At 42.1% G+C, this 20,674-nt stretch overlaps 1 long non-coding RNA gene across 1 annotated transcript in view; it reads right to left on the reverse strand.

The window, feature by feature from the left end:
* LOC124798720 overlaps positions 1-20,674 on the reverse strand; it is an 82,260-nt gene that overhangs the window by 1,023 nt on the left and 60,563 nt on the right. The window contains exon 2 of the long non-coding RNA XR_007016975.1: positions 2,143-2,230. This is a non-coding gene — a long non-coding RNA (uncharacterized LOC124798720). The remainder of the gene's footprint in view (positions 1-2,142; positions 2,231-20,674) is intronic.

Here is a 20,674-nt window from a genome sequence, read left to right on the forward strand (position 1 = left end):
CGTCTGTTTTATAGACAAATTTCCATTGAAAAAATATGGATTCTATTGTGGAATATCGGGGGAAACTCTCGCTTGAGCTCCTATAGTTTTATGAAATTCCGATAGGCGGCGGCAGTATACGTAGCCTGCAGAATCTCTTCCGTCACGGAGATCCGTTCCAAACAGAGAGCTGTTACTGATTTTCTTTTGTCGGGAAACCAGAGCATCGCAGATATTCATAGGCGCTTCCAAAATGTCAACGGGGAAGGCAGTTATCAAAAGCTGGGCGAGCCGCTGGGCGAGGTGTCTGTCATCACTCCAACAATATGGCACAAACCTTTTCGATCTACCGCACGCCAGCCATGCTCACAAAATTGTAACTCATGAAGAGTTGGAACGTGCTCTCATTCGGAGTGATTGCCGGATCACAATCAAATACCTCAGTGTTGAACTGGCTGTCTCTGCTAGAAGTTCGGACATACTGGTCCACACTCAAAGGTTTGCGCCCGCTGGGATCGTTGCGGTCTAACAGAAGAGCATGAAAAGCAACGAAGGACCATCTGTACTGAACTGCTTGTGCGTTACAGGACTGATAGTGATAATTTTTTGTCCAACGTCGTCACTGACGATGAAAAGTGGGTTCATCGTTTCGAACCGGAAAGAAAACGGCAGTCCATGGAGTGCCACCACATCGCCTCTCCTCCAAAGACAAAGTTCAAAGCCACACCCTGAGCCAGTAAAGTCATGGCGACGGTCTTCTGGGGCTGCGAAGGTGGTATTCCGTTTGTTGTCCTCCCGGATGATGCAACAGTCAACTCTGTGGAGTATCGCACTATCTTCAGTAAATCGACCATTAGTGTGTTACCATTCGGGTATACATGTCCTTAATGTAAGGTGGAGTAAGGTCAATGCATTGAATGGAGATTACGTTGAGAAAAACAGTTTTAATGCCAGAAGACTAGGGAACATGATGTATTGGAATCCTGAATAAATCCAACCTATTTCCAGAAGATATTGTGTTGTATTAGTTGTTGAACTCCCTTCGTACTACGAATTGCTGCATCCACGTATTTACTTGTGTTAGCTGTTTGTATTGCCTCATGGGATACAAATTTCCTGCCTTTGGAGAAGCGGAGAATTTTATACATTTTAACACTTAAAACAATTTGTCTACTATCCACCATTTTCAAACCTTGTCATGATCAGACTAAAAAATACTTAAAATTAAATTTCTACATAGATTATGAAATTACAAACTAATAGGAAATAACGGGAGGTAGACCAGACCCGTGGAGAAGTAGGAAATTGAGCGAGAGGTTAGTAGGTATTTAGCAAGAAAACTGGGAATACTTTACTCCGGACTGTAAGCATCAGTTGAGACGAAAAATGGTACAGGCTGTAAACATCGTAAAATAAAAAGTGAACCCCAGCTGCACTGGCAGAATTTTAGGAGGTTGTTCATCGATATTTTCTGAGAGTTTTGGTACAGATGAAACTTGGTCTCTGGTGGCTCATTGCAGAAAACTCCGTTTCGTTTGATTTCTAATCCTCATCTATCTTTCTATCCTCATCGTGTCCCAGAAGGAACGGTAAACATACAAGGATGTGACATGAAAGATTATCTGAAGCAAAATCTTCATATTGTCGGACGCCATATTCCGAATGGTTCTATTCACGGCCGACACTTGCTGTGGACAGCAATAATATCCGCTTTATTTTTCGCCCTGGAGGTTGTCGGTATGCAACTCGTGTATGGGTTTCATTGAATGTAATGGAGGCGTACCACAACGATGCTGTGTTGAGCCCTGTTCTCTCACCGACGGCCGCCACAGCACAGTACTTCTGGATCTGTTGTCGCTTTCCTCGCTGTTATATCTCGTACAGTTTGGAGATTGCATATAACAGTCCTTTGCTTTGATATGACGCTATTTTGACAAATATAAATGTCATGTGGGGTAACAAACTGATTAAAGGACAGAAGCATAATGACTCTGCAACGAGCCAGCATAGACGACGGGTCAGCTCTACGAAAATGTTCCTGAACAATATTTGAGTTTCACCGGTGACGTTCCGGTTTTCCGTGTCTACCACAGATAACTGTAGACGTTGGTCGTGCAGAACGAGCACGGAGGGACGCCAGCCGCCGCTAGAACGCCGACTCACCCCTGAGGATGGCGTCCTTGAGCTCCTCGGCGCAAAGCCCCATGTCGTCCTGCACACCGCTCGACGCCGTCGTGGGGCACCACGGCGCCTGCGAAGCGAAAAACAAAACTCTGAAACACTTGGTCACCGAATCCGAGGACATGTAGTTCACATTTCTGTATCAATATGCTATGTATTACACTCTACTTTGCAGCGTTATTCAGTTCCACATGCAGTCTACCTAACGTTCATTGGCAAGTTTCTGAAGCACTGTTGTGTATAAACATTGTTTAAAAATTTCAGCTTCCCATCCCCTCTCTTGTTGGGGGTACGTGGCATCCCCCGAGACTAAGTGTGTTTCAGTTCCACGTTAGCCGGCCGCGGTGGCCGTGCGGTTCTAGGAGCTGCCGTCCGGAATCGCGAGACAGCTACGGTCGCAGGTTCGAATCCTGCCTCGGGAGCCGGCCGGAGTGGCCGTGCGATTCTGGGCGCTACAGTCTGGAACCGAGCGTCCGCTACGGTCGCAGGTTCGAATCCTACCTCGGGCATGGATGTGTGTGATGTCCTTAGGTTAGTTAGGTTTAATTAGTTCCAAGTTCTAGGCGACTGATGACCTCAGAAATTAAGTCGCATAGTTCTCAGAGCTATTTGAACCAACCTGCCTCGGGCATGGATGTGTGTGATGTCCTTAGGTTAGTTAGGTTTAAGTAGTTCTAAGTTCTAGGGGACTGATGACCTAAGATGTTAAGTCCCATAGTGCTGAGAGACATTTGAACCATTTTCAGTTCCATGTTGCCAATGAATGAATTAAATGATGAAGAATTTATAGATAATTTTCCTTTATATCTCAGTGTTATCTAAACAAATTACACGTGTGGCATAAGTATTGTCTTTATGTGCAACTCATACTGACGTCCCACCTTAATCTGACGCTTTATCTTTTCAATAGGTGGCTGAAATGTGATTCTTAAAGCGACAATGACGTTTACATCATACAGACGACATTACTTTTAATGTAACTAATGTTTGGATTGTTGTTAAACTACGCTGTACTCAGTATCTGATTTAGTATTTCGTAATATCAAAGGAGAATAGTGGATCTTTGTACGCATGTAGTTCAGGTTAATAATGTATTAACTAACCATCGTATACACGCAGATACCAGTGCTAATGTTGTCGGAGAAGAAGCTCAGAAACACAGTCACGGTGGTAAGTTGTTTATCGTAGTAGACTGCTACATGGAGGGTCGTGAATTCAAAACACACCTGAACTCTAAGATTTTAATTTCTATATTCTAGATATATCCACAAATGTCAACAATATTGTACTGGAATGTTCTGTAACTATACAGGGTGGTCCCGAATTCATGGTACAAACTTTAATGGTAGGTGCAGGACATTGTAACAAGGATATATTGTATAGGAATGTATAGTCCCAGGTGACGCGGTGAGGCGTAAACAGGGGAAATAACGGCCGAAAGGAAAACGAAAGATTTTATTGAAATCGTTGTTGACAAGTGTCATGTTTACAGTAAGTGTTCAAAATTGCGTCCACCATGAGCGATACATGCTTGACAGCGTCGGTGCAGCGATTGGCGTACACGTTCAAAGATGCCTGGTATTTCACGCACACCTGCAGCAGCTACAGATATGCGAGCAACGAGATCCTCATCTGAGTCAACTGGAGTCTCATAAACAAGACTCTTAAGATGTCCCCATAAAAAGTAATCGAGGCAAGAGAAATCAGGAGATCGGGGAGGCCAAGGGACTGGTCCACCACGCCCAATCCATCTAGCACCAAACGTGGCATTCAGGTAATTCCGTACAGCAGTGCTGAAGTGTGCTGGCGCTCCATCGTGCTGAAACCACATGCGGTTACGAATGGCGAGCGGAACATCTTGCAGCAGTTCTGGTAACACTTCTTGCAGAAAAATAAGATAGCTTTCGCCACAGAGTCGCGTGGGTAGTAAGTATGGCCCAATCAAAAAGTCGTTCACAATACCAGCCCACACATTAATACCGAAACGTTGTTGATACGCATGTGGACGCGTTGCATGTGGATTATCTGTTGCCCACACATGGGAATTGTGCGCATTAAAGACACCCTCGCGTGAAAATGTCGCTTCATCTGTAAATAGCACATGACCTACGAAATCCGGCTGCAACGCACATTGCTGCAACAACCACTGGCAGAAGTTCACGCGAAGAGGATAATCTGCCGGATTCAATGCTTGTACTTTTTGAAAATGGAAGGGGTGTAAGCGATTTTCATTTAACACTCTGCATACAGTCTGATGACTCACATGTACGTCACGCGCAACAGTTCTTGTGCTTGACTCGGGTCTATCAGCCACTATGTTCAAGATGCGTTCTTCCAGTCTTGGAGTGCGTACAGCTCTTAATCGACCAGCGTCATGTCTGTTGACGTCGAACGTAGCTGTTTCACAAAGTTGACGATGTAACCGTTGAAAAATTCTATGATCCGGCATTCGTCGATTAGGATACTCCGCGCGATACATTCGTAACGCAGCTCTGGCGTTACCATTTGCACGGCCGTACATGTAATGCATGTCTGCTTTTTCTGCATACGTAAAGTCACCCATCGTCTACGGCAGCACAATTGTGAATGGCGCTTGTCCCTACTGCGATACATCATGTTCATCTACTGCCCTCTACCGGCAGTGACACCAACCGATCACTCCATTTCTCTTTCCCCTGTTTACGCCTCACCGCGTCACCTGCGACTATACATTCCTATACAATAAATCCTTGTTACAATGTCCTGTACCTACCATTAAAGTTTGTACCATGAATTCGGGACCACCCTGTATGTACCGTATGTTTCTAGCAGGAGGCAGTTCACTCCGCGCTCTTGTATGTTCAAGTGCTGAATAAACCTTCGTTAAGTGAAGTTAGTGTTGTTCATTCATCTAATTACACCTTCTTCTACCTGACAATATCTTAGCAATCGAAATTGTCCATAATACTACTAAAATGAAAATTGAATAGCATTTTATGTTCATGCGTATTAAACTGCATTTTTTGATCTAACGAATATGAATCTGAGATTAAATGTTCAGGTGACAAGTATGGTAGTAACTGATATCTAAAATAATTAATATTAACTAAAACACAGTGGAAAACTAGGTGTCTGCATTGAGGTCTTTTTGCTTCCTGCTTGAATAAAGTTACATCAGTGAGAAAAAAAAGTTTTGAAAACTTGTCTAAAACCGAGTCCTACAATTCATACCAGGTATTTGGTAGAATCTGATCGTTGGTGTGTCCTACAGAATCTATTATGTCACTATGAATAAAAGTTGGTGATCACTGTCAGCAAACGTTTCTAAAATTAAGCATATTCTTTTCTGAAAATGGGAAACAAAAGCTAAAAATCTGTATCATATAGTGTGAGCGGACTGAGTAAACATACACCGACAATCCAATAAGTTTCGAGACTGCCTTGTTAAAAAATAAGGAAAAGTTATGATTTTGGTTTCAGCGCTCCAAGCTTTTGTCATAGACTCCTGCCAACTGAGTACAATACACACAACGTTCGTGCGGCCACTTGAAAATATTACAAAAGTTCTTCGTTGGGATGCTGTTCAACACGCCCGTCACATTAACGTGAATGCTGCCTACATGGTCAAAGCCTTCTCCGTTCTTATGAATTTCTGCACTTTGTTGTTTCATAGAATTTACAGGTAATCGTTACATCTCACGAAAATAATATCAGTCAACATTTTCTTCGACTGAATCCTGTTACCGTATCAAACAGTAATGTATCTCGCCATAATCTTGGACTGGTCGGAACACACTGTTAACTATGCCAGAGATCCTTCATTTTCTCACATGCAATTAAAGTTTTGAAAAATATTTCTGCCTAAATTGAAACTAAAATAAGTCTAATCACCTGTTCAATCGAACGTTTACTACTGTGAACTAACTGAAGAAGTCCAACGTACTGAAGTCAGTAGAATACTAGAGCTAACCGTGAATGCTTGCATTCATCGTATGTTTTGGCCAGATGAGTCTACCTTATGGACAACTGTTGTGGATACGACGGGATAAGTTGAGTGGTTTCTACAAGCGCTGTGTTATTTATCAGTTTCATAGTTACTGGACTGTTAGCTCGAGTGGTCTGATGGTTTCATTATGTTTGCCATTTTCAGTTACTTCATAGTAGAGGAAATTCTACTGCACAAGTGACTGTACTACTTCTCGTTTTATTTTAAGTAAAAATATTTTCCCAAATTTTTAACTCCCTGCATGCCAATAAAGGATTTCCAGGCGTATCAGGTACGACAGAACATACCATAATAGCATTATCTGTGCTGATGCATGCGAAACCATGTTTGGGCATATTCGTAACTTTACATATCCTCTTTCCATTTTAGCCATACATCTGTGGAACGAATTTCTCTGTGTCTCACCGAAATCACACTGCGCTCAACAGAAATTGTTGTTATTATGGGTTCAGCTTTCTTAAATTCTGCTTCAACGTTCTCCCCGCACTCTTTCTATTTCCTTCAGTTTATTATCGCTTCTCTTTTGATTGTTCTGTGTCTCTTCTGCTAACGATTTTCTTTAATAACCTCTCTTCCCTTGACCTGTTTCTTTCTTCTCAAGCTTTGATTGTTCCTGCACTGTTGCCTTCTCTTTCTTTTCCTATATCATTAACTTATTTTTCCAAGAGCGATACATTATGGTATATGCCCTTTTGCGCGTTACAGATGAGAGAGATCTGCTGGGGTGTATCCCACTACTTGGACCTTGAATGTGATATTCACCTGCTGTGATTAAAAGTCAGTTAAGATTGATTTCCATCAGTGATTTCAGCGTGAGCAGAGCAGAAACAATTGCAGCCACCATCGTAAGTACCTCATTTAACAGAATTTAGGCGGACAGTTCTATGCTCCTCTTAACGGGTCAAAAAGCAAGGTAATCAGGTCTTATTGAAAAATAGCAGTTTTTCATTCGTATGAAGTAATTTTCGGATGAACTTAATTTCACTCGCAAGTCAAGCGCCCCTTCCAGCAAGATGGCCTCGTTGTTTCTTGCGCACTATTGAAAAAGTATTCAGCAGAACTGTTGCCCAGTGCGGTCATTTTTCAATCCCGACAGCGGTTCGTCAAGATTCATTGCCTGCGGCATGCTCACGGACGACACATCACTTACTAACAGCGGAGACACGCCTTTTGCAGACTCGCTGGCGACAGTCCCAAAAGACAACTCAGGAACTTGTGAGAGTTTTGCCAGTCGATGTTAGGGGAAGGAACGAGTATCTCCTCATGTCTCATAGGCTAACACCAAGACTAGAGTCCTTGTTGACTGCTAATATATGACGTGGTTATTTCTGAGACTCGTAAGACGAGAAGAGGGTAGCCGAAAAGAAAATTTCCCTCTTTCGATAGGTAAAACAAATAAGCAGAAGCCCTGGTTGACTGACGCGGGTTTTGGCGGGATTGTTTTTGTTGGGGCGCCAGAGTTAGAGAAGTGAAAGACAGGAGAAGATTTTTGATTTTGGAGAGTGGCACAGAGAACATTCTCTTCTGGAAGGTGGTAGAGATTGGAGTTCATTTCGAAGAGCATCGGACAAGAGCAACTTTCTGGTTATGAGATTAATGGATAGCAACTGGTTTTTACTTCGAGATCCAAGGTGGCAGGTAGAATGGTATTTTCACTACTAGGATTTAATGGAAGATAGCATCGAATGAAGTTTAGGAAACATTTGATCATCTCACATTCGTTTCACGTCAGCAGTCACGTTTCTTTATGTTTCATTTCAATTCCTTCGAGATTCGGGACTCATTTTTTGTTACAGTGAATCCTGATTTACCATTGATATGCTCGTTAAGTAGCGGGGTGCACGGATTAATTCTGGAGCAAGTCTAACTTCTCCTTAATACCATGGGTAATACAATTATTTCTGACACTCCATTAAATTCGTGTCAGTCGATTTCTCTGGTTGCGGCGTGTCTTGTACAATGTGTTTCCCAGAATGTTGCAGACCACCAAACGAGCATTACTTGTAACTGAGACAGTTTAACACTTCATGTATTTCTTGTTATTTTTGAATGAAGACGTCCGTCACGTTAAGTTTATCTGTCTTTCCATGTGTGTAAATTTTGGGAAAATAAATGAACTGTAATCGAATTCCTGTGAATGTCATCCAGTAAATGGTTACCCCCACAGCACTTGAATAAACTCGTAGATTAATCAAGCCCGTCAGCCGAACTTATTTGTGAGGGACCTCGTTTATCATAACAATATTATGGTGCAAATCTTCTTTTAAATCAAAGGAACTTTACAGCAAACATAAACATAGCCAACGCCTTACAGACAAACAAAAATTACGCGAAGCGAAATGTAATGTAAGGAGGGCCATGCGAGAGGCGTTCAATGAATTCGAAAGTAAAGTTCTATGTACTGACTTGGCAGAAAATCCAAAGAAATTTTGGTGTTATGTCAAAGCGGTAGGTGGATCAAAACAATATGTCCAGACACTCTGTGACCAAAATGGTACTGAATCAGAGGATGACAGACTAAAGGCCTAAATACTAAATGTCTTTTTCCAAAGCTGTTTCTCAGAGGAAGACTGCACTGTAGTTCCTTCTCTAGAATGTCGCACAGATGACAAAATGGTAGATATCGAAATAGACGACAGAGGGGTAGAGAAACAATTAACATCGCTTAAAAGAGGAAAGGCCGATGGACCTGATGGGATACCAGTTCGATTTTACACAGAGTACGCGAAGGAATTTGCCCCCCTTCTTGCAGCGGTGTGACCTAGGTCTCTAGAAGAGCGTAGCGTTCCAAAGGATTGGAAAAGGGCACAGGTCATCCCTGTTTTCAAGAAGGGACGTCGAACAGATGTGCAGAACTATAGACCTATATCTCTAACGTCGATCAGTTGTTGAATTTTGGAACTCTTATAATGTTCGAGTATAATGACTTTTCTGGAAACTAGAAATCTACTCTGTAGGAATCAGCATGGGTTTAGAAAAAGACGATCGTGTGAAACCCAGCTCGCGCTATTCGTCCACGAGACTCAGAGGGACACGGGTTCCCAGGTAGATGCCGTGTTTCTTAACTTCCGCAAGGCGTTCGATACAGTTCCCCACAGTCGTTTAATGAACAAAGTAAGAGCATATGGACTATCAGACCAATTGTGTGATTGGATTGAAGAGTTCCTAGATAACAGAACGCAGCATGTCATTCTCAATGGAGAGAAGTCTTCTGAAGTGAGAGTGATTTCAGGTGTGCCGCAGGGGAGTGTCGTAGGACCGTTGCTCTTCACAATATACATAAATGACCTTGTGGATGACATCGGAAGTTCACTGAGGCTTTTTGCGTATGATACTGTGGTATATCGAGAGGTTGTAACAATGGAAAATTGCAGGAGGGTCTGCAGCGAATTGACGCATGGTGCAGGGAATGGCAATTGAATCTCAATGTAGACAAGTGTAATGTGCTGCGAATACATAGAAAGAAAGATCCCATATCATTTGTCTACAATATAGCAGGTCAGCAACTGGAAGCATTTAATTCCATAAATTATCTGGGAGTAGGCATTAGGAGTGATTTAAAATGTAATGATCATATAAAGTTGATCGTCAGTAAAGCAGATGCCAGACTGAGATTCATTGGAAGAATCCTAAGGAAATGCAGTCAGAAAACAAAGGAAGTAGGTTATAGTACGCTTGCCCGCCCACTGCTTGAATACTGCTCAGCAGTGTGGGATCAGTACCAGATAGGGTTGATAGAAGATATAGAGAAGATCCAACGGAGAGCAGCGCGCTTCTTTGCAGGATGATTTAGTAATCGCGAAAGCGTTACGGATATGATAGATAAACTTCAGTGGAAGACTCTGCAGGAGAGACGCTCAGTAGCTCGGTACGGGCTTTTGTTGAAGTTTGGAGAACATACCTTCGTCGAGGAGGTAAGCAGTATATTGCTCCCTCCTACGTACAAATCGCGAAGAGACCGTGAGGATAAAATCATAGAGATTAGAGCCCACACCGAGGCATACCGACAATCCTTCTTTCCACGAACAATACGAGACTGGAATAGAGGAGAGAACCGATAGAGGTACTCAAGGTGCCCTCCGCCACACACCGTCAGGTGGCTTGCGGAGTATGGATGTAGATGTAGATATAGATGTAGATTTTTGTCAGTCCACAAGCCAGAGGATAAAGTCCTTTATATTTATATTGACCATTGGTGTGACTCTTGTTAAGTCATTAGCAGCACCAATGACAACTTACTTTCACTTACTTCCTCCCCACATTGTAGTAGAAAGGTTTCATTCAGTTCACCTTGCCAGAATAACAAATTGTGCATGTCGTTTGATAAACGAGGATAATAGATAAGATTACAAGGTGTATATGGATAAAGCTGACTGACTGAAAAGTGGAGTTGAAGAAGAATATAACAAAATTCCCACTTAATGAATTGTTAGCAATAGTTTAATTCGCTAATAGCTCTACTTATTCATTTCAGCAAAGAGTTTTCACCGAATTTTGTACCCCAGATTTCTTAGTACCACAAGAATAAGTTGGAAAGCCACAGTGATTCCTTTGAGGAGGATTCAATTTGATCTCCATGCTTCTCCCAAATGTGTTCCACATTCAACCACCAAAGTTTTCTGTTAGTAGTCCATCCATCCTTACAAATGTTTCCTCCGGGCTTCCTGGATTTCCCTGATTTACTTCCGGCTAATAAAGGGTGGTTTCGCTTAGAAATGCTGTTATCTCTACTTCACTAATTGTTTCCAGCCGATTATGCTGCCCGTATACAAGGATCGATGTTGAAGTTAAAGTGCGATCATGATTCCATCCGCGGTCTAGAAGACCATCGAACACAGGGATCCATATTAACTTATGCTCCGTCCAGTCAGACATGCTAAATTAATAATAATAACACACGATTACCCGATGCGGCATGCGACGACTTCCTGATTCGCATGTTGTTACGGAATCTATGCAGATAATTGTGTAGTGAAACAAAGACAAAATAAGTACTTAATTGCTGTCATATTGTTGATATATATTTGTGTTGCTCCTCAACGTTCATTAATGCCAGGACATATGCATATTTTGATGTTTTGTTCACGCTGCATATTCTGTCATTGTGGATCGTACTTATCACATCATAATGAGCACTATGGGACTTCACATCTGAGGTCATCAGTCTCCTAGAACTTAGAACTATTTAAACCTAACTAACCTAAGGACATCGCACACATCCATTCCCGAGTCAGGATTCGAACCTGCGACCGTTGCGGTCGCGCGGTTCCAGACTGAAGCGCCTAGAACCGCTCGGCCGCACCAGCCGGCTAAACTGTTGACAAATGATGTAAAGGGAGAGGTAGCAGGAATATTTGCAGAGAAACTTCTTTAACTTTATTTTTGTTTCCATAACGTTAATAGCGAATGTAATCTAAATTTCATTCTTTTCGAAATCATATAACATTTTTCCGAATATATGGGATCGTTTATTTTTAAACATAGGCCGCACCCTCTATTGATCAGTAAGAGCAACAATTTCGGTAGAACAAATGAGTCACTCTCACGCTCGTTCTGTACCGTTACTTTATTGATATTCAAACACTTGTGGAGTTAGTGCCACACATTTCGGTTAGTTTTTGTCTCTTGTTTCCCACCCAGTCTAACTACAATCGAACACTTAATATATACAATCATCCTGCCTATTTTACTGATAAATGTTTGTCTTGCATTTCTTACTTTGCACATTTGTCCGCTGTTCCACTTCCTCCGTTACCTGAACAGCAAATTTAAATGGATTTCAATAGCAACACGTTGTGAATACTTTTATCATTTTCAATTCGTTTTACGAACAGTTTTATTTTAAATGCTGTTATACAGGAGTGGCAAAGTACTCTGGCAAACAATTTTAAAAAAATCCAGGTAAATGTGAGGAGCTCTTGTACGTCGAGGATTCCACACGAACTTAATTATGTATACAGATAGTTCATGCCGAGGATTCCACAGAAACTTAATTATGTATACAGAGAGTTCATCCATTCTAAGTATCGAATCGAAGATCTAGATGGTTTTTTCTGTTATAAATGTAGATGCTGGCAACCTATTGATACAGAGAACTCAGAGAGTTCCGAGGATGACAAAAAATTAAAAATTGACAGTTTTGTATTTTTCCTTTCCTTGTGCCGTGAAAACTTGCTTCTTGCCAAATTTCCTGGTTCTAGGTGAAATGGAAGTACCCACTAGTATTTGATGAGTGAGTTTGCGAGTGTAAAAGTATGTGACGTATTTTTTGACAGTACTGGCTTAGAAGCTTCGCCTTCATACACCACCAAGGGACGAAGATCCGTATGTCTACGAAATAATTTTCAACTCCAGACATCTACCATTTCCTGACAAAATTGGTTTTTAGCGGTAGCACTGACAGGCAGAGAAACAACAAACTGTTCCTGTAAGGATTCCGGTTTTATCGATGGACATACAGAACCATAAAATGGATAATGTGGTCTAAAATATTATTATTACCTAATGACCATGTTATTTTTACCTATTCATAATACGAGCAGAATTTAGAACATACATGCTGCAAAACTTAGCCATAGATTTCAAGCGGAAGATATCGCATAGAGTTCGTACGTTCAAGCGAAGGACCATTTGAGAACGAAACTAAACATAAATGATGAAAATGGACACCAAAAAGATAAGACAATAGCAAATTAAACACTGTCGAGAAATGATTTTTAACACTTGTAGGTGAGGCACTCTTGGATAAAATGACTCGGAAGGAACCGAACGTTTACAATATAGCTGACAGAAAACAGGACAGTAAACTGAAATGAAAATAGTATCCAAATAGATAATACGAGGTTTTCAATGTTCTTACTGCTGTGCGAACCAAAAGGATGAAGAAATGCGTAAGAGCCCTCACTATATGGGAGAAAGAGTTCTCCTTAAAGATGGAATCGGCCCACAAGCATTTAATGATGATGATGATGATGATGATGATGACGATTTAACAAGTCCTCACCAATGGCAGTGAATTTGTTGTGTTTGAATCATGACACACAAGAGAACATTTTATGTAAAACTTGTATGATGGAGACACTTCGTGATTACCGAAGCGGCTCTTGGTTCCCACAGTTGAGAAAAGCGAAACTTTCCTACAACAGTTAAGCGCCTCTGCTACTTTAACGTTACAAGCACTAGCCCAACAAGTGTTAGTCACAACTCTCCAGCTTTATGAGATGTACAAGAGTACCAAGGGAAGAAGGTTCACTTCAGTTCTTGTTTCAGAAGTGCCATTACGAGATGCTTCCGACGAGTCTATTCACGAGAGCCCAAGACGTTCGTTCGTTTTTATTTCTCCGGCTGCGGCATCACCTTCAGAGGAGTGACTCCTGGCGAGCGTCGTTTAACTACCTCTAACGTTTACTGGAAAAAGGCCACTTGTTGCGCAATGAGCACACAGTCCGTGGAAAGCCGCGGCTCAAAACCGCAGCACAAGCAACAGCGCTGCCAGACGCCCCGGCCTAGAGACAGCAGCAGAATGCTGTGCTGCTCGCTCTTCCGTATCTGCTAATCACATCCATAGACGGGACGAATTTATTGAGAAAAACACGTCAATTTTTATCAGGATAGTTCCTCCCGACTGCAAGTCTCGCTGTAAGACATCGTCGCTTCTGCAGGCAGCTTTGTCAAAGAAGGTAATTTTAACACAGGCAACTTTGCAACATGTGAATAGAATAGAACGTACAAAAAGTAAGAGAAAAGTTGAATTAAGACGAGACGGATGAAATATTAGACGAAGACCAAATCTGTATTTCGGAAGTGATCAGAGACACATTTTTTATGTCCCATTCATTGCTGGAGAACACAAATGAAATTAAATTGAGATTACTTTAAAGACAGTTCTGCGTCTAGCAAAATAGTCAAATAAAGTATTCTTGAATAATATGTGCAGTATCTTAAACGGGATAAGTATTAGCCACAGAAGAGTGATTTATGTGCAGTATCTTAAACGGGATAAGTATTAGCCACAGAAGAGTGATTTAATGTGTCAGCAGGTGGTCATAATAAAATCAGATAAAGCAATGGTGATAAGCATTATATGTCATGTAACTCTTCAGGTTTTCCCTGCGAGATTTTGACATGTGGAATAATCGGGTCTACTGCCGGCGGGCGCTTACAGCAAAGAGAGCACCCAGCGCCCTCTGGGTGTAAATACTGGACAAGATCCTCCAACACGGCAGTCTCAGGTAGCACCTGAAGAAGGCAACGAGTTACGTGGCCGAAATATAGTGTCAGAGCGACGCAAACATCCGGCAGTAGACCCGATTATTCCACATGTCATTATATTTCATTATTGGATTGAAAATTAATTAGAGAAATCAAATACAAGATTAAATGTTGAAAAGTATAGGAAAGCAAGTTTTAATGATTTTTTATAGTGATTAATTTTGTTTAAATACACGCTAAGATGAGATAGAAACTAAGCACCAAAGATGGATTAACCGAATGCGACGGAAACAATACAATGATGTACATGTGTAGACAAACTAATGATTTCAATCTCACAAAAACTGGATGATTCATTCAACTGGAAGAAAAATTCACAAACTGAGCAAGTCAATAAGGCAGTGGTCCAGCTGTGCCCTTATGCAAGCAATTATTCGTCCTGAAATTTATTGATGGAATTTCTGGATCTCTTCCTGAGGGATATCATGACAAATTCTCTCCAGCTGGCGCTCTAGATCGAGAAAATCCCAAGATGGTTGGGAGTGGGCCCTGCCCATAATGCTTCAGACGTTCTCATTTCTGGAGATATACGTCGACATTGCTGGCCAAGGTAGGCCAGACAAGGAATAGAAACCCTCGCCGTGTGGGGACGGGCATTAGCTTGCTGACATGCAAGCCCAGGATACCTTGCCGTGAAGGGCAACAAAACGGGGCGTACAAAGTGAGGGGCCGCGGATGAAAACCAAAGGCGTCCTGCTTTGAAAAGAGATGTCAAACCAGACTATCACTCCTCATTATCAGGCCGTATGACGATGATACCCCGCCCCTGTCCGGGATGTCTCCAGACGCGTCTTTAACCTGGAATCTCATTGAGTGGTGTAGAAATGTCTTCAGTGATGAGTCCAGTTTCTTACTGGGTCCCAATGACCGTACATAACTGCCTTCTGCAGTTACCATCTAATAAAGACATGCTGTTATAGATACTGGATGCTACGTGGTCTTCAGGGCGAAGGCTAGTTTGATGCAGCTCCCCAAGCTACTGCGAGGGTTGGCACTTTAATAGTGGCAACTATTTTTTTACAGCTCGTACAAAATAGATACGTGTTTCAAAGTTCTACTGACCTTCAAAGTAGTCACCAGCATTGTGTATAACCCGTTGCCAGCGATGTGGAAGTCGTAGGATACTCTCAGCAGTGCCAGGTCTGTTGACAGTTCGAGCGGCGCTGTCTATTGCCCGACGAATTTGTAGCAGTTCTGAAGCGAATGCCACGAAGTGTTTCCTTCAGTTACGAAATCGAGTTGAACTCACGAGGGCTCAAGTCAGGGGACTGTAGTAGGTGCTATAGCACTTAGCAGCCCCATCAGTCAAACAAATCAGTAACAGCTTGCACTTGTACGTTTTTGAGCATTGTGCTGCAAAATGATGGACAGGTCCTGATGAAAGTGTCATCACTTCTGTCTCTAAGCTGGCCGTAGGTTGTGTTCCAAAAATGAACAGCATAGAAACAGTAGTGATGACATTTTCTGCAGGGCTTGACAATCATTTTCCAGGAGAATGCTCAAGCACGTACAGTGAAGGCTGCTATTGGTTTGTTTGATTGATGAGGCTGCTAAGTGCTATACCACGTGTTGCATTCCCCTGAGTTAAGCCCTCGCAAGTTCAACACGATTACTAAACTGAAGGAAACACTTCACGGCATTCGCTTCAGAAATGTTACAAATTGGTCGGACAATAGACCGTGCCACTCGAACTGTCACCGAGCGAGGTGGCGCAGTGGTTAGCACACTGGACTCGCATTCGGGAGGACGACGGTTCAATCCCATCTCCAGCCATCCTGATTTAGGTTTTCCGTGATTTCCCTAAATCGTTTCAGGCAAATGCCGGGATGGTTCCTTTGAAAGGGCACGGCCGATTTCCTTCCCAATCCTTCCCTAACCCGAGCTTGCGCTCCGTGTCTCATGACCTCGTTGTCGACGGGACGTTGAACACTAACCACCACCACCATCGAACTGTCAACACAACTGGCAATGCTAAAAGTATCCTACGACTTCCACATCGCTGGCAACGGTTTGCACACAATGCTGGTGACTTCTTTGAAGGTCAGCAAAACTTTGAAACACGTATCTATTATACGAGCTGTAAATAAATAGTTTGCCACTATTAAAGTTCCAACCCTCGTACACGTACATCCTCTTCTTTGGAATCTCGGAGATGTGCGATAGCACCAGTGACAGGCGTGCACCAACTTCTGCTAACTCTTAGATTCTACTTTATCCCCGTAATCCTTGACTTTCACTGTCTTATAATTGTTGTTGTTTGGCACATTAGTGCTACTGCTGTTATTATAATAAAATAATAATGTTACACAACGTAATCAAACGCACATCAATACAAATTTATAAAAATTTTTTCAAGGCTAAACAATTATACTATGAGACGTACGTACGTAAAGTAACCGATGTGGGCACTTTGAAATGCCCAGGCTAACGTCAAAGCAGAAGGTGTAAAATAATTTCGAACACGTTGCAAGCATTTTTTTCTTGAATTACAAACACAGTTTTTTCCTCTCTTTTCTTTTGTCTGTTGCCCTACAGAATCACGATGGATATAATCTTACAGTTGTATACTTGCTAATTAATAAAAGTAATAGCACCTTAGTCACAGTTCAGAAAATCTGCTGTCGACTTTTTTGTCAACGTTGTGATCTTCAGTGTGAAGGCTTCTTTGACGCAGCTGCCCAAGCTAGTACATCCTGTGCAAGTCCTTCTCAATTCTTTTGCAACGTACATCCATTTGAATTTTCTTACTGAAGTCATGCCGCAGTGTCCCGCCGCGCTCTTCACTACTTAAACTGAAACATCCCCTTAGAAAAATTTATGAATGACTGTGCTGATAAACCTCTTACATTATTTGCTTTTCAAACAGCTGAGCAAAACTGAACTACTCAGTCATTATTCTCTTTACTTATTCTGATCAACACTAAACTGACACACAATATTTTTAGCGCAACGCAATCTGACTTTTCATAATCCCTACAAAAGAATGGCCCTGACTAACAATAACCTATACCTTTCATGAATCACTTATCTCACAAAATCTTCGTTACTCAAACTACTGCAGTACAGCGAGCGCCAATACTGGCAGCTAAATAAAAGATTCTAACTACTGAAGTCACTAACTACTGATAGGCATAGTTAGCAAATGAAAGATTTTGATAAAGAACAAACAATGTATTTATCTTGATAGTGTTCAAAAGCCATTATATATATATATATATATATATATATATATATATATATATATATATATATATATATATATATATATATATATATATCTGTTCATGACATCCAGTCTTACAAATTTACTGTCTCTGATGGACACACGTCCAGATCACCCGCTCTCAAAACTCCGCCATCTCTCTCCCCACATCCACCACTGCTGGCGGCTCACCTCCAACTGCGCAATGCTACGCGCCCTTAACATCCAACTGCCCAACACTACAATAGCTACTATTCCAACAATGCCACCCAGCCACAGACTGCACACAGCACAGCCAGTGATTTTCATACAGAGCGCTACGTGGCATTACCAATATAAAAACCTAAACAGTCTACTTACAAAACATTCGGACCATTCCTTCATGTGTCGTATCAAACTATCCCTTCTTTGAATCATTTCCAACCGAAAATTACGCTTCGCTGCACTTTCTATCAGCAACTCTTTAGTTACACTCAGAAGTGGAAAAAAAACGGGTATGGGATAGTGATATGCACATATGCAGATGGTGGTAGTATGGGGTACACAACATATAGAAGAGCGGAGGTGCAGCTATCATTTATATTCAGGTGATTCACGTGAAATATTACGGCCGCATGACGGAAATTCGAATGATTCAAACGGCTCTAAGCACTATGGAACTTAACATCTGAGGTCATCAGTCCGCTAGACTTAGAACTACTTAAACCTAACTAACCTAAGGACATCACACACATCCATTCCCGAGTCAGGATTCGAATCTGCGATAGTAACAGCAGCGCGGCTCCGGACTGAAGCGGCTAGAACCGCTCGGCCACAGCGGCCGGATGATGGGAATTTACAGACTTTGAACACGGAGTGGTAGTTGGAGCTAGGCGCGTACGTCATTCCGTTTCGGCAGTCTTTAGGAAATTCACTGTTCCAAGATCCACAGCGTCAAGAGTGTGCCAAGAACAAAAAATTTCAGGCATTACGTAGAGTTGTCAGTGCTGTCAGACAAGCAAGACTGCACAAAAAAGCCGCAGAAATCAGTGCGGACCGTATGATGAACGTATCCGTTAGGAGAGAGCGGCGAAAGCTGTCGTTAATGGTCTATGGCGGCACCCGACCAACACGAGTGCCTTTGCTAACAGCACGATATCACCCGCAGTGCTTCACTTGGGCTCGTGGCCATATCAGTTGCACCATTAGGTGACTGGAAAACCGAGGCCTGGTCTGATGGGTCCCGATTTCAAAGGGTAAGAGCTGATGATACAGATCGGGTGTCGCGCAGACCCCACTAACAAATTCAGATTCGATTCATACTGCGCATAATAAAAGCTCATGGCCAGAGGTGTAATGTGGCAAAGCACCAAGATGCAATTCTCAGCCGTTGCCGAGAAAATCGACAGTTAAAAGAAACTGCTGCAGTGAAATACTCTCTACGATTAGTAATTTTCCACAGCGCCGTGGCGCAGCGGTAAGCGCTCTGGTTTGTAATCCGAACGTCGCCGGGTCGAATCTCCCACCATCCAACTTTTTTTTTAGTATTTGTTTTTTGTAATTCAAATGTGTATGCACACACGCACACACACTCACACACACACACACACACACACACACACACACATATATATATATATATATATATATATATATATATATATATATATATATATATATAATTCCCGGCAATCAGTTGCAACAATTATGCATATAATAAGTTGTTGAATGTCGTTTGTGGTGGAAAAACTGGCGACATCGAACATCATTATGTTTTCCGCAAACAAAGTTGTATTTCACAAATGTTATTAATTGTCTTCATAATGTTAACCACGTATAGTTAACGGAAGACGTAGAAACGATATTCCGAAACGAATACGTATTGCGTAAGTCAAACGATCGAATTAGAATAGAGACCCCACGAACACAAATTCGCTGTGGCAGGTATGAAATATAAACTCCGTTACTAGCTCGTTACACTTGAAGGACAGATGTTGAATGGGCCGAAACGAGCCGCCGCATAACAGCGTAGTTGCCTGCTAACTTTGAAATAAGGTAGATGCGGTCCCTAGCGCAACTTATAACATCGTCGAAAATCAGTGATGACGGGAAAGCTTTCGTACACCTTGTTAAAAAAACGGAAAAATGGAGGCGGTACAATTGGAGAGCGATCCGCCTTCACCAACATGAATTACAAAAAACTAATAATAAAAAAATCGCATGGCGCGAGATTCGATCCGGCGACCATCGGATTACGAACCCAAGCGCTTACCGCTGCGCCACGACGCGGTGAAAAATTATTTATCGTAGAGAGTATTTCACCGCAACGGTTTCTTTTAACTGTCGATTTTCTCGACAACGGCTGAGAAGTGCATCTTGGTGCTTTGCCACATTACACCTCTGGCCATGAGCTTTTATTAGGCGCAGTATGTATCAGATCAGTGGCAAATATAGATTTAAAATCAGCATTTTGATGTGAACATTCTCGTAATTTTCTCTGAATCTATAAGAGGAAGACAAATGGAAACCGAACGCAAGCCACAACGGTACCATAGAATGGTCCCATTCAAAAGTAACTTCCATACGCGTTAAGACAGTTACCCCACTAGGAAACGAGACAATCAGTTCCCGATTCTCAGAACCCGATGAGCCGCTGACAGCTCTACAACTGCATCCAGTCCTGCAGTTCTTCCTCTGACTGAAACCGACGTCCATGCATGTCTTCCTTCAGATCGTCATTTAAGATGTCAAAATCACGGGATTAAGAGTCCAGCCTAGGAGGAACTCGACGAGCAGAGGGCTCCAGCAGTCGGAAAAGAAGGTCATCATGACTTTACTGGAAGTTATTTGGACAGCTTTCAAGTTTTTTGGCGGAGGAAGATGATGAATGCTTCCACCGTTGGGTTTGCTGTTTGCCGTCGGGCTGTCAGAATGCTATCGGACTGAAACATCCTGTTATATCCCCACCCCGCCAATCCATCGGAGGCTTCAGCGTTTTGGTTGGGAACCACTGTAAAATCCTCTGTACAGCCCAGATCTTTGACCATGTGACTTTCACATCTTTAGCGACCTGAAGA

This window comes from Schistocerca piceifrons, chromosome 5 (genome assembly GCF_021461385.2).
Source record: "Schistocerca piceifrons isolate TAMUIC-IGC-003096 chromosome 5, iqSchPice1.1, whole genome shotgun sequence".
Lineage (NCBI taxonomy): Eukaryota > Metazoa > Arthropoda > Insecta > Orthoptera > Acrididae > Schistocerca > Schistocerca piceifrons.